The following is a 15,238-nucleotide window of genomic DNA, read 5'->3' on the forward strand; positions in this document are numbered from 1 at the left end:
ACGCATATACTATTTCATTAAAGTAATAAATTTACTAACTTTCTATTTGGAAGGTCTGAGTTCTCAAAAATACTTTTATGATTTATATAATTTAGTCCTCACATGATTTTGTGAGATAAGAACAAGCATTACCTTCTTTTCACTGATGGGGAAACTGTGTTCAGTAATTTATTCAGTGTAAGAAAGGTAGAAAGCAAACACACCCAGATTTCTTCCCCCAGGGTTTTTGACTCCAGAGCCTCTGTACTTAAGTACTGCAGTGATTTGATACAACACGTATATATGTTGAGCAGATGGTCATTCTCTGTCATGATTTCTACATCTCTAAAACAAAAGTTTTACTCAGCGTCTAATTATGTGAGAATAAAAATTGATAAGATAAGCCTGAACAAACTATATTTTTATCTTAATTGCAGCAAATGCATCCATATAAACTTGTTCAGAATGATAGAAATTGTAATAATTTTTTGGTGTCAGCCTTGCAAACAGCAAATTGGAACATGTGAGCCTAGTCCATCAGCAGTCATAATTTCATATTTGTCCTCAAATTTAGGATTTTGAGAAGATGTTTGTTACTCTTAATTTTTAATTGCCTCTCCAATTGCAAAGAAATATGCAATCAAGCACTAAAATTGGACTACCCTTCGTCCAATGAAATTCTCACTCTGTAAAATCCATGATTTATGTTGTTAATAAAAAAGAAGGTAGAAGAAACATTGCAGACAAAGACACTGGTCTTGCTTAGAGACCCTGTAAATAGGATAGACATAACAGTAACTCACAATTATCAGTCAATCCTTATTCTAGTCTATTCCTGATATATACATATATGTATATATGTATACATTATATTCCTCTGATATATGTATATACATATATACACACATATATATACATATCAGGAATAGACTGTTATATAAATGATATATATGTGTATATATAATTGTACCTCTGCAATAACACATATTGTGTAACATTTTTACTTCTCATGTTTCCATATTCTGCACTATATTATGAAAACTTGGACATTATAACTTCAAATTTCCTTAGTGTCCAGCACAAGGCCTACTTCCCAAGAGGGCTCATTACATCTTGAAGAAAATTAGCCAGTTCAACATATGTCTTGTTATCTTAGCAATATCCTTGTTACACTCATTAAAAATAAACACATTTTTAAATGTCTAGAACTATAAATTTTGTGGAAATCAAATTGAGTTTCTTTTTATCAAATATAAATTATTTCTGTATCTTATCTGATATCAAAAAGTACAGTGGCCAAATTCAGAAGTATTGGCCCCGTATGCTTTCTGAGTTTTCAAATGATAATGGAATTCTTTTGCAAGTACACATTTTCTATATAACACAATTATTTTATTTTGGATAGCCAGAGGGGGTGATGTGTATCAAGTACTACTGAAGTACATGAAATATGTTGTACATATTTGAAAAGTTAATCTAATATGCATAGTAAACTTAAAGGGTGAATCTATAAAGAGTAAAATTAATCTATAAAGAGTGAAAATCCATACATGGTTTAGAAAAGTATTGATTCCTAGGCAACATGGTGAAACCTCATCTCTACAAAAAAAAAATACAAAAATTAGCCAAGTGTGATGGCATGTGCCTGTAATCCTAGCTAGTCAGGAGGTTGAGGTGGGAGGATCACCTAAGCCATGGGAGGTTGAGGCTGCAGTGAACTGTGAGCACTCCGCTACACTCCAGCCTGGGTGACAGAGCAGGACCTTATCTCAAAAAAAAAAGAAAAAAAAAAAAAAAAAAAATATATATATATATATATAGTTACTACAGTTTTTGCAAGTGTTCTCAGTCACCTGGCCAAGAATATTATAACAATGAATGCAGACTAATAGAGACCGTAACAATTAATTGTGTAATTTCATGAAAAATATCTTATTCACTCATTAATTCAATTATTAATTTAGTATTCTATTATTAACTTATATTAACCTTTATAGATTAATATACATATATTTATTAGTTATCTAGTATTTGGTATGCCTTTGTTTACTAATTTAGATGTTAAAAATAATGTTTAAGGTAAAATCATAACTCTTAAATATCAATACACGATAAAAGTTTAATTTAACTCATGAATTGAAGAGGAAACTAGCACAATGTTCAAACTCATTTAAAGTTTAATTTGCCACCACCACCGCCACACACACACACACACAAACACACACAGAGGCAACAATGTATATTGAATTGAATGTACAAATAGATGCAAAATTGATAAATATCCACAATCCAATAATCAATTGTATCTCCATTGGACACAAATTGCATGTCAACGACCAAGCATTATTAGCATTATTAATAGTATGCTACAATTTACCGAATTGTAAAACAACTCAAACACAATGAAAGAGAGGGATATCCCAGAAGGATGTGCTTGATAGAACACACAAGAATCATTTTTCTTCATTTCAAAGAATTTCACAATTTGTTTTTCTGACATGGGCATTACACATTTATATGGTTTGGCTATGTCCCCACCTAAATCTCACCTTGAATTGTAGCTCCCATAATTTCCACGTGTCATGGGAGAGACCTGGTGGGAGTAATTGAATCATGGGGGCGGGTCTTTCTCATGCTGTTCTCATGATAGTAAGTCTCCCAGATCTGATGTTGTATAAAGGGGAGTGCAAGACCTGATTTTGCCACACCTTTGCCTTCTGCCATGATTGTGAGGCCTCCCCAGCCCTGCAGAACTGTGAGTCCATTAAACCTCTTTCCTTTATGAATTACCGAGTCTTGGGTCTGTCTTTATTAGCAGTGTGAGAACCGACTAATACACACATATTGCTATATTTATAGCAATGAACAAGAAAAGACAATAGCTTTTGCCCTCATGGGGTTTATATTCTAATTTTAAGATGATACCACAATTTTGCATGACCTAAAGAAAATAAATAAAATAAATCTTACCTTCTTGATTAGATAATGTGTTCACTAAATATAGAACATACATATTTCAAAATGTCTATTTCCTTCTTTAATGTTCATGGAATCCTGTGACACTTTAATATATTATTGAACATTTACCTTGTGTTTGCCAACTTGTTGTACTAGTGAAATACAAATACAAAAACTGAGATGTATTGCCTGCCCTTTTTGGAGAAGAGATGAAGGTGGAAAGTTGGAGGTGAAAACCATAATTTTTATAAGATATGGGTAATGCTCCAGATTTTTCATAATATGTTTGTTAATTTTATAGAACTAAAATTTTTCTTTCAATTTAGTCTACTCTAGGACAGTAATTAAGGACTCAGGCACTGATAACAGAATGCTTGGATATAAGTTTGGATTCTGCCAAATACCAGCTGTAAGACGTTGGGAACATTACTTTTCTGAGACTCAGTTTCTTCATTTATCAAATAGAGGTAATAATGTTACCTCTTAAAGCTGTTGTGAGATTTAGATAATGTATATATGTTAAGCTTGTTAAAGGAAGAGTGTCTATTAAGAATCATGTTGTTAATTATTTTTATTATCCTTAGCTTTTTGTTTATTTTTTCTATCTAAACATCAAGATTGTTGAGTGCAGGAACCACTTCCAAATCACTGGAAACTCCTACACATAGAACTTGTTTGGAGTTGAATTTTTACTATCCTGCCTCAAACTTACATGTGCAAACTTGTATATTCTTGAATTTTTTTATTCCCTTTAATGATTAATATCTGTAATTCGCAACAATGATAATAATCTGTCATTGGTGTCATGTATGCCTGTACTTACCTTTACTTGGTTGAAATAATTAAACTGTAATTTCATACTACTATTCTTAAATGTTAATTTCCAAATGTAAATTTTATTTATTTTACTTTAAAATGTTAGTTTTATTTAGCACAGATAAGTTGATAAAAAGCCCAAAATGACTTGCCTAACCATAGACCTAATGAGGATGTAATTACAGCATCATTTTAAAATAGTTTATTTACCCGTAACCTCACTTTACATAATACATAAGTATTGCTTCAACTGTAATTTTATTAGCTTGGATGTAAAGGCAGATTAATTCATTGTTAAAGATTTTTGAGTGATGAATTCAGGTAGAGTAAGAAGATTGATTTTAGTTATTCAAAGAAACTGGTTTAAGGTTTGGGCTTTTGTTTTCTTTCTTTTTTTTTTTTTTGAAAAAAACAGATTCCAAAATACTTTTGTTACAGACAATTATTTTTATTTAAAAAATGGGACAGAAAATAAGCTATTAAAATATGAGGTATAAAATATATCCTAGGTTTATAATGGAAAATAAAATAATATAATATCCTTAGATTTACAGCCCTTCCACACGCAGTAGTTGCTTTGGTATAAATCCAATTTCCATGTTCCAAGAGCAGGTATATTTTTCATTAATATCATGTTATAGCTAAGGAAACTGAGGCTAAGAATTATTTGCAAATGGATAAATAAGTTCATGTAATAGACATTGAGAGCACTATAAATAATAGAGCTATTATCCACATAGTATTTTTTATTATCATTTTAAAGGAAAAATAACAACATCATACAGTGTTATAGTTGAAAAGTGTGTGTTAACTTGAAACTCTTTTGTTCCCAGTAAGAGATTGTATTCTCTGACTAGGAAGTGTCAGAATCTAGAGTAGAATCTAATTTGTTTTCTCATAAACTCTTCTTCCTTTTGCATTGTATTCTCTTTGAGAAAAATTTTTTGAGGATAATTTTTAGAGAATTTTGGAGAAAAGAGGAGTTAGTAATACCAGGCATCCTTGTGCCTTTGTACATCCTCATGTAAAATGGATGTAAATATTTGTACTAATTTCAAAGACTGTAGATTAAAAGAATAAAACATACAAAACACTGATCATTGGGCCTGATGCAGATTAAGCCCTTAATAAAATTGTAACTCTTGCCCTGACATCTTTAAGAAATTATCTCACTCTATACTGAAATATCTATTTGTCTATTTCCCTATATTTTCTCCTGAAACATAAACTACCATTCATGCTTCTACTATGTCTTGTCAGTCCTAATCCTAAACAAGACTTCTGAAAGTTGTTTACATGTCATAATTTCTCCTTTCATTATTAAATTCACATTTGTAGGGACTTTAAACCTATCATCATTAAAAGTACCTAAATAGCTGTGAGGATTAGCAGTGGTCTTTGTCTAGCCACAGGCCTAAATGCTTAGAAGTAGACAGATTTCCATGAGAAATATTGGCTTTCACATATAGAACATGCAAGTATATAAATAAAAGATTTATTCATATACATGGGCAGGGAACTAATTTGTCACATTATACAAAAATTAACTGAAAACCTGCTATGTGCCAGAATTATTTTAATATATATGTTCTCTTTTAATGGTTTCAGCATCCTTATGCTTTATACCTTTCTTATTTCTTTCCTTCCTTCTTTTCTTTTTCATTCATTTTCTTCCCTTATTTAGCTATACTATAAATATTTTTCAGTCTTAATATGTGCCTAGGGGATGTGGATTACATATATAATATTTCCCTAAAGAACTTTAGTATATGGAAGAAGCATTTTATTTTCTTTTATTTTATTATTTTACTTTAAGTTTTAGGGTACATGTGCACAATGTGCAGATTAGTTACATATGTATACATGTGCCATGCTGGTGTGCTGCACCCATTAACTCGTCATTTAGCATTAGGTATATCTCCTAATGCTTTCCCTCCCCCCTCCCCCCACCCCACAACAGTCCCCAGAGTGTGATGTTCCCCTTCCTGTGTCCGTGTGTTCTCATTGTTCAATTCCCACCTATGAGTGAGAACATGTGGTGTTTGGTTTTTTGTCCTTGGGATAGTTTACTGAGAATGATGATTTCCAATTTCATCCATGTCACTACAAAGGACATGAACTCATCATTTTTTATGGCTGCATACTATTCCATGGTGTATATGTGCTACATTTTCTTAATCCAGTCTATCATTGTTGGACATTTAGATTGGTTCCAAGTCTTTGCTATTGTGAATAGTGCTGCAATAAACATACGTGTGCATGTGTCTTTATAGCAGCATGATTTCTAGTCCTTTGGGTATATACCCAGTAATGGGATGGCTGGGTCAAATGGTATTTCTAGTTCTAGATCCCTGAGGTATCACCACACCGACTTCCACAATGGTTGAACTAGTTTACAGTCCCACCAACAGTATAAAAGTGTTCCTATTTTTCCACATACTCTCCAGCACCTGTTGTTTCCTGACTTTTTAATGATTGCCATTCTAACTGGTATGAGATAGTATCTCATTGTGGTTTTGATTTGCATTTCTCTGATGACCAGTGATAATAAGCATTTTTTTCATATGTCTGGTGGCTGCAAAAATGTCTTCTTTTGAGAAGTGTCTGTTCATGTCCTTTGCCCACTTTTTGATGGGGTTGTTTGTTTTTTTCTTGTAAATTTGTTTGAGTTCATTGTAGATTCTGGATATTAGCCCTTTGTCAGATGAGTAGGTTGTGAAAATTTTCTCCCATTTTGTAGGTTGCCTGTTCACTCTGATGGTAGTTTCTTTTGCTGCGCAGAAGCTCTTTAGCTTAGTTAGATCCCATTTGTCAATTTTGGCTTTTGTTGCCATTGGTTTTGGTGTTTTAGACATGAAGACCTTGCCCATGCCTATGTCCTGAATGGTAATGCCTAGGTTTTCTTCTAGGGTTTTTATGGTTTTAGGTCTATTGTTTCAGTCTTTAATCCATCTTGAATTAATTTTTGTATAAGGTGTAAGGAAGGGATCCAGTTTCAGCTTTCTACATATGGCTAGCCAGTTTTCCCAGCATCATTTATTAAATAGGGAATCCTTTCCCCATTGCTTGTTTTTCTCAGGTTTGTCAAAGATCAGATAGTTGTAGATAAGCGGTGTTATTTCTGAGGACTCTGTTCTGTTCCATTAATCTATATCTCTGTTTTGGTACCAGTACCATGCTGTTTTGGTTACTGTAGGCTTGTAGTATGGTTTGCAGTCAAGTAGCGTGATGCCTCCAGCTTTGTTCTTTTGGCTTAGGATTGACTTGGCAATGCAAGCTCTTTTTTGGTTCCATATGAACTTTAAAGTAGTTTTTTCCAGTTCTGTGAAGAAAGTCATTGGTAGTTTGATGGGGATGGCATTGAATCTATAAATTACCTTGGGCAATGTGGCCATTTTCACAATATTGATTCTTCCTACCCATAAACATGGAATGTTCTTCCATTTCTTTGTATCCTCTTTTATTTCATTGAGCAGTGGTTTGTAGTTCTCCTTGAAGAGGTCCTTTACGTCCCTTGTAAGTTGGATTCCTAGGTATTTTATTCTCTTTGAAGCAATTGTGAATGGGAGTTCACTCATGATTTGGCTCTCTGTTTGTCTGTTACTGGTGTATAAGAATGCTTGTGATTTTTGTACATTGATTTTGTATCCTGAGACTTTGCTGAAGTTGCTTATCAGCTTAAGGAGATTTTGGGCTGAGAAGATGGGGTTTTCTAGATAAACAATCATGTCTTCTGCAAACGGACACTTTGACTTCCTCTTTTCCGAATTGAATACCCTTGATTTCCTTCTCCTGCCTAATTGCTCTAGGCAGAACTTCCAACACTATGTTGAATAGGAGTGGTGAGAGAGGGCATCCCTGTCTTGTGCCAGTTTTCAAAGGGAATGCTTCCAGCTTTTGCCCATTCAGTATGATATTGGCTGTGGGTTTGTCATAGATAGCTCTTATTATTTTGAGATACGTCCCATCAATACCTAATTTATTGAGAGTTTTTAGCATGAAGGGTTGTTGAATTTTGTCAAAGGCCTTTTCTGCATCTATTGAGATAATCATGTGGTTTTTGTCTTTGGTTCTGTTTATATGCTGGATTACATTTATTGATTTGAGTATATTGAACCGGCCCCACTTGATCATGGTGGATAAGCTTTTTGATGTGCTGCTGGATTCGGTTTGCCAGTATTTTATTGAGGATTTTTGCATCAATGTTCATCAAGCATATTGGTCTAAAATTCTCTTTTTTTGTTGTGTCTCTGCCCGGCTTTGGTATCAGGATGATGCTGGCCTCATAAAATGAGTTAGGGAGGATTCCCTCTTTTTCTATTGATTGGAATAGTTTCAGAAGGAATGGTACCAGTTCCTCCTTGTACCTCTGGTAGAATTCGGCTGTGAATCCATCTGGTCCTGGACTGTTTTTGGTTGGTAAGCTATTGATTATTGCCACAATTTCAGATCCTGTTATTCGTCTATTCAGAGATTCAGCTTCTTCCTGGTTTAGTCTTGGGAGGGTGTATGTGTGGAGGAATTTATCCATTTCTTCTAGATTTTCTAGTTTATTTGCATAGAGTTGTGTGTAGTATTCTCTGATGGTAGTTTGTATTTCTGTGGGATCGGTGGTGATATCCCCTTTATCCTTTTTTATTGCATCTATTTGATTCTTCTCTCTTTTCTTCTTTATTAGTCTTGCTAGCGGTCTATCAATTTTGTTGATCCTTTCAAAAAACCAGCTCCTGGATTCATTAATTTTTTGAAGGGTTTTTTGTGTCTCTGTTTCCTTCAGTTCTGCTCTGATTTTAGTTATTTCTTGCCTTCTGCTAGCTTTTGAATGTGTTTACTCTTGCTTTTCTAGTTCTTTTAATTGTGATGTTAGGGTGTCAATTTGGGATCTTTCCTGCTTTCTCTTGTGGGCATTTGGTGCTATAAATTTCCCTCTACACACTGCTTTGAATGTGTCCCAGAGATTATGTTGTGTCTTTGTTCTCATTGGTTTCAAAGAACATCTTTATTTCTGCCTTCATTTCGTTATGTGCCCAGTAGTCATTCAGGAGCAGGTTGTTCAGTTTCCATGTAGTTGAGCGGTTTTGAATGAGTTTCTTAATCGTGAGTTCTAGTTTGATTGCACTGTGGTCTGAGAGACAGTTTGTTATAATTTCTGTTCTTTTACATTTGTGAAGAAGCATTCTTATAATTAAAATTACTTTACAATGTAATTTTTTTTTTTTTTTTTTTTTTTTTTTGAGATGGAGTCTCGCTCTGTCGCCCAGGCTGGATGGAGTGCAGTGGCGCGATCTCGGCTCACTTCAAGCTCCACCTCCTGGGTTCATGCCATTCTCCTGCCTCAGCCTCCTGAGTAGCTGGGACTACAGGCGCTCGCCACGCCAGGCTAATTTTTTGTATTTTTAGTGGAGATGGGGTTTCACCGTGTTAATCAGGGTGGTCTCGATCTCCTGACCTCGTGAACCGCCTGCCTTGGCCTCCCAAAGTGATGGGATTACAGGCATGAGCCACCGTGCCTAGCCTACAATGTAATTTTTATACTAAGACGATCTGTAAGGCGTATGAGTAACTGCCGGTAGTAATGTCTAAGTGTGCCGGAAAGGTAGGGGAAAATTTCACAGAAATGGTAACCTGAAGGTGATCAACGTATTAAGAGTTAGCCACTAGGTTTTGAATCCTCAATTTCAATTTAACATATACAATTTATATGATTTTAGATGAGTCATGTGATTTTTTTTTTTTTTTTTTTTTCTGAGACAGAGTCTTGCTGCATCACCCAGGCTGGAGTGCAGTGGCATAATCTCGGCTCACTGCAACCTCCGCCTCCCAGGTTCAAGTGATTCTCTTGCCTCAGCCTCTCAAGTAGCTGAGATTATAGGAGTGTGTGCCATCACACCCGGCTAGTTTGTGTATTTTTAGTAGAGATGACTTTTTGCCATGTTGACCAGGCTGGTCTTGAACTTCTGACGTCAAGTGAGCCCCCTGTCTTAGCCTACCAAAATGCTGAGATTATAGGCATGAGTCACCTCGCCTGTCCTGAGTTATTGGATCTTTTTGACATCAATTTTGCTAATCCATAAATTGGAAAAAAATAGTACCTACCTGGGAAGACTGGAATAACAATTAAAAAATTTACCTAATCTAGGTTAGGGCAGGTGGATTCCACAATACACATCATGTTATAAGCAGTTTGCCTATAAGACTGTGTGATAAAGCATATGTAGAAGCATGTAGATGGGAGATGAAGCAAGCAAAGAGAAGGTTAGGTTGTTAACCTTAGGTCCTAGATAGGTGAGTATTTAAATCTAATTTCTATACTTTAGGAGTTCTGATAGACTTTCGTCTTGTAAAAATATTCTGAATACATGCTACAATTCCATCTCTCTAGATCTCTCTTTTCTCTCTCTCTCTCTCACGCGCGCACACACACACACACAGAATGCATTTGTATTAAGAAGTTAATAGTGTTAATTAATAATTTTCTCTGGTTTAAAATAGAATTATTTACATACTCTTTAAAGAATAATTTCTCCCTAGTAGATGAAAAGCATATACCATTAGTGGGAAAAGCAGCAGGTGTGCTATTTTCCTACAGCTCTTTTAAGTAATGTCATGTATAATGTATTCTTATTGCAAGAAAATAAAATAGTCTAGTTACTGTTTGTCAATTTTATTGCATGACTGTGAGAATGGAATTGGAATCTCTGTAGGTAAAATTTAAAAACAAATATATCCTTAAGGAATTGGTGAGAAAGTAACTCCTATTCACAAATTCTTCACAAATTAACCCTCGCCTTAAAGTGTTTTAAGTACAGTCAAAGAATGCTTTTGAAGTTCAGCCTCAAAAAGAGCAAGAGGCAGACAGAGAATATTATGTGCATCATCAAACATTGCACCATATTTACCAATGGAATAAGAAACCATTGAATGAAATAATTGCCTTGAGTAATACTATTTTAGAACTAAATAACAAATTTCTAAATTAACAACAACACACATACATGCCTTATTTTGATACATCTAAATGAATGAAAACTGACATACTTCAAGTCTTAATCACTGAAAATTTTTTAACAATAGAGATAAGGATTTGTGGGAGAAAAACATACCAAAAATAAGGTCATAATCAAAGGATTTGAAGTAAGAAGAATAATGGACTTTTACATCAAAGAAACTGGAAGAGATGAAGAAATACCTTTCCTACAGGAAAATGATCTTCAACCCAGCACTCTACTTCAGTCAAAAAATATTAATCAAAAGTGTGAATCAAATGATATTTTTGAGATATTTGAAGTTTTAAAAATGTATATCCCATTTCACCTTGCTGAGAGACCTATTGGAAAATTTTCCCAAATGTCCAACAATGATAGACTGGATTAAGAAAATGTGGCACATATACACCATGGAATACTATGCAGCCATAAAAAATGATGAGTCCATGTCCTTTGTAGGGACATGGATGAAATTGGAAATCATCATTCTCAGTAAACTATCGCAAGAACAAAAAACCAAACACCGCATATTCTCACTCATAGGTGGGAAATGAACAATGAGAACACATGGACTCAGGAAGGGGAACATCACACTCTGGGGACTGTTGTGGGGTGGGGGGAGGGGGGAGGGATAGCATTGGGAGATATACCTAATGCTAGATGACGAGTTAGTGGGTGCAGCACACCAGCATGGCGCATGTATACATACGTAACTAACCTGCACATTGTGCACATGTACCCTAAAACTTAAAGTATAATAATAATTAAAAAAAGAAAAAAAAAAGAAAATTTTCTCCAGCAAAAAGAGAGATTATAACAATAATATGTGTGGTCCAGGAAACAAGGATCCAACAGAGAAGTGAGGCAATAGTAATAGGCAGAATGATGCTGATAGGAGGTTTCAGAAGTACAGCTGAGTTAACATCTAGAAGAAGTCACTTCACATTGCAGCATTCCAAGGTGGGAGTCTACAGTGGGGAAACAAACAAGTAAACAGAAAGGAATTGCTTGCTGTATTTCACCATATTGACAGGAGGTTTACATTTAAGTTTGAAAGCACTGAGAAAAAGTATTAATTGGACATTATCAAATGAAAATCGTAAGAGCTACTTCATCAGAAAATGAAAATTTAATCCACAGATTGTTAGGAAATATTTGCAAGTCATATGTCTAGCATAGAGTTTTCATCTAGAATGTTTAAAGCACTCTAAACACTCAGTAATACAAAAACAAAAAACCCAAATAACAGTAGGCAATATGTTTGAACAGTTATTTTACCAAAGAAGATATGAAGGTGGCAAACAAGGATTAAAAAGATGTTTGACATAATTGATAATTAAATTAAACCACAATAAAATATTTTAGTTTAGTTAAAATAGTTAAAAAGTTAAAAAGACCACCCATACCAAGTATTGGAGATGATACAGAGTAACTGGAACCCTCAAAAACTGCTGATGGGAATGTGTAATATAAACCATTTATGATGAAAAAAACTTAGAGAAAAGCTAGAATTCTACACCAACCATCTTAAATTTTCTAGATTCCACATCAACCATCTTAAATTCTCTAAGGAGAATCTGTTATGAGCTGTCAGTCTGTAGCTCCTGCAGAGGCTCTGCTTCCTTTCTGGCATTCTTCTGTCATCCAATCAATGAAAGGAAGATGTATGTTCTTTCTGTTTATAGTATGTTACTACTCTTATGTTATGTTTATTTTCATCTCCAATTTACTCATTGGATACCTCTGGGTTCTGAGTCATCTAACAAAATACACTTTGTGTATTCATGTGATTCGTGTGAGGGAGAATCTCCCTGGGGCTACACTGCAGTCTTAGGTAGGTCCCCACACTTTCAGAGGCTTTTCCTCCAGGATTTTTCTCCACGCTCTCACTGTAAAGATCTGAGAATGATTCTGTGAGATCCAGGGAGTGGGGAGGGGAAGAGTTATCCTTTTTAAATGAACCCAGATCTTCTTTCTAACAAAGGCCTACTCTCCAGTGGGGAAGAGTTTGGCCAGAGTCATGCCAGGACTGTTAGCAAGGGCATTTGTCATACTCTAGCCCCCTTTATACTTTCTATCTCAATGAAAATGGGAAATTCATATAAGAAGAAACATTTCTTTTTTTTTTTTTTTGAGACGGAGTCTTGCTCTGTCACCCAGGGTGGAGTGCAGTGGCGTGATCTCGGCTCTGCCTCCCGGGTTCACATCATTCTCCTGCCTCAGCCTCCTGACTAGCTGGGACTACAGGCGCCCGCCACCACGCCCAGCTAATTTTTTGTATTTTTTAGTAGAGATGGGGTTTCACCATGTTAGCCAGGATGGTCTCGATCTCCTGACCTCGTGATCTGCCCGTCTAGGCCTCCCAAAGTGCTGGGATTACAGGTGTGAGCCACCACTCCCGGCAGAAGAAACATTTCTTAAGGCTACAGGCTAGAGACACAGACCCAAGAAAAGACTGAGATTTAACTGGAGGATCATAGACCATAGATCATAGATTATATCATTTCCCTCTCTTATACATTACCATCAAACCAACAGAGCCTCAATACCATAAAAGACAATAGTTGAAAGCTGCAAATCATAGACATTCTCTGTAGATGAGTACTTAGGAAAGTCCAAAGCAAAAGGGACAACAAAACCAGACACTAAAGGAATTTGAAATCAAGTCTTAGGCACCGTTAGGTATAGCAAACTCTAAATAAAGCCAAAGCCCAACCACATTGACAGAGATCTCCACATTAGAGGCCTATTCATCTCAGTTCCTATTACCTGATACAATATGCTTGACTTTCAACAAAAATTTGCAAGGCATACCTAAAGGAAAGAAAGAATAATCTGAAGAGACAAAGTAATCATCAGAACCAAATTCATACATCACGAGGATGTTGTAAATACCACATAGATAATTTAAAATAACTATCAATAATATGTTAAGAGATCTAATAAAAAAGGAAGACAGAATGCAAGAACAAATGAGTAAACAGGGAGATGGCGACTCTAAGAAAGAACTGAAAGAAAATGCTAGAAATAAAAAATACCATAATAGAAATAAACACCATTGATAGGTTCATTAGAGAATGGACATAGGTAGAAAGCTAAGGAAAGATCAGTGGGCTTGAAAATATTTCAACAGAAATTTCCCAAACTAAAACTCAAAGAGGAAAAATAAAATAAAATAAAATCACAGCAGAGTATCTAAGTACTGTGGGACAATTTCAAAAAGTGTATTATGTGTTATTGTAATATTAGAAGGAGAAGAAAGAGAACAGAGCTGAAAAAATATTTGAAAAAATAATGGCTGAAAACTTTCCAAAATGAGTGACAAATGATTCTCATTTCCTGGAAGTTGAGAGAACACTAAGCTAAATAAGTTATAAAGATAAAAACAAAACAAACAAAAAAATTTCTCTAGGCATGTCATATGCAAACTGCAGAAAATGAAAGACAAAGGAAAAATCTTAAATAAAGCCAGAGGGATTAAAAAACACTTTTTCTATACAGGAACAAGGATCAGAATTACAGCCCACCTCTTATCAGAAACTATACAAATGAGAAGAGTGCAATGATATACCTTTCAAGAGAAAAAGCCCACTAACCTAGAATTCTATACCCAGTAAAATGATACTTTAAAAGTGAAGAAGTAAAAACTTTCTCAGACTAACAAAATCTGAGAGATTTTAATGAAGGCAGACATGTCATGCAAACAATATTGAAAAAGGGAGAGTGAAATAATATAGGTCAGAAACTCAGATCTACATGAGGAAAGGAAGACAGAGAAGGAATAAGTAAAGATAAAATAAAATGCCTTCTTTTCCTTATTAATAGTTATAGAAATAACTTCAAAGTAATAATGATAACCTGATAACCATATATTGGGTGATTATAGCCTATGGATAGGTGAAATAACAGTCATGTCAGAAAGATTAGGAGAGATAAATTAGGAATACTCTGTTATAAGGTACAGGTGCTACACATGAAGCAGAATACTGTTATTTAAAAATCAAAGTAAATTAGTTAAAAAAGGATATTGTGACTGGGTGTGATGGCTCATGCCTGTAATCCCAGCACTTTGTGAAGCTGAGGTAAGAGAATCATTTGAAGGCAGGAGTTCAAGACCTGGGCAACATAGCAAGATTTTGTCTCAAAAAAAAAAAATTCATAGTCTGCTCTGGTGACATGTGCTGGTAGACCCAGCTACTCGGGAGGCTGAGGCAGAGGATTGCTTGAGTCGAGGAGATCAAGGTTACAGTGAGCTATGACCAAACTATTGCACTTTAGCCTTGGCAACAGCAAGACTCTGCCAAAAAAAAAAAAAAAAAAAAAAAAAAGAAAGGAAGGAAGGATATTGTAAACCTCAGGACAATCAATACAATAATTAAAAGAAGTGTAATTGGTGCTCTTAGAGAGAAGATAAAAATAATCATGTAAAGTACCCAACTAAAACCAGAGCACATAGAAAAAGAGGAATATGGAAATCAATGAAATACAGTTACAAAAAA

The 15,238-nt window shown here is 34.9% G+C and overlaps 1 protein-coding gene across 5 annotated transcripts in view; it reads left to right on the top strand.

The window, feature by feature from the left end:
* LOC112208034 (protein eyes shut homolog) overlaps positions 1-15,238 on the top strand; it is a 327,262-nt gene that overhangs the window by 128,553 nt on the left and 183,471 nt on the right. The window contains exon 3 of one of the 5 annotated variants that reach the window (XM_054685937.2): positions 3,264-3,404. The exons of the other annotated variants lie outside the window; for them this stretch is intronic. The gene's annotated coding sequence lies outside the window, so the exon portion shown is untranslated. The remainder of the gene's footprint in view (positions 1-3,263; positions 3,405-15,238) is intronic. 5 annotated transcript variants of the gene reach the window in all.

Source organism: Pan troglodytes, chromosome 5, assembly GCF_028858775.2.
Source record: "Pan troglodytes isolate AG18354 chromosome 5, NHGRI_mPanTro3-v2.0_pri, whole genome shotgun sequence".
NCBI classification, from domain to species: Eukaryota; Metazoa; Chordata; class Mammalia; order Primates; family Hominidae; genus Pan; species Pan troglodytes.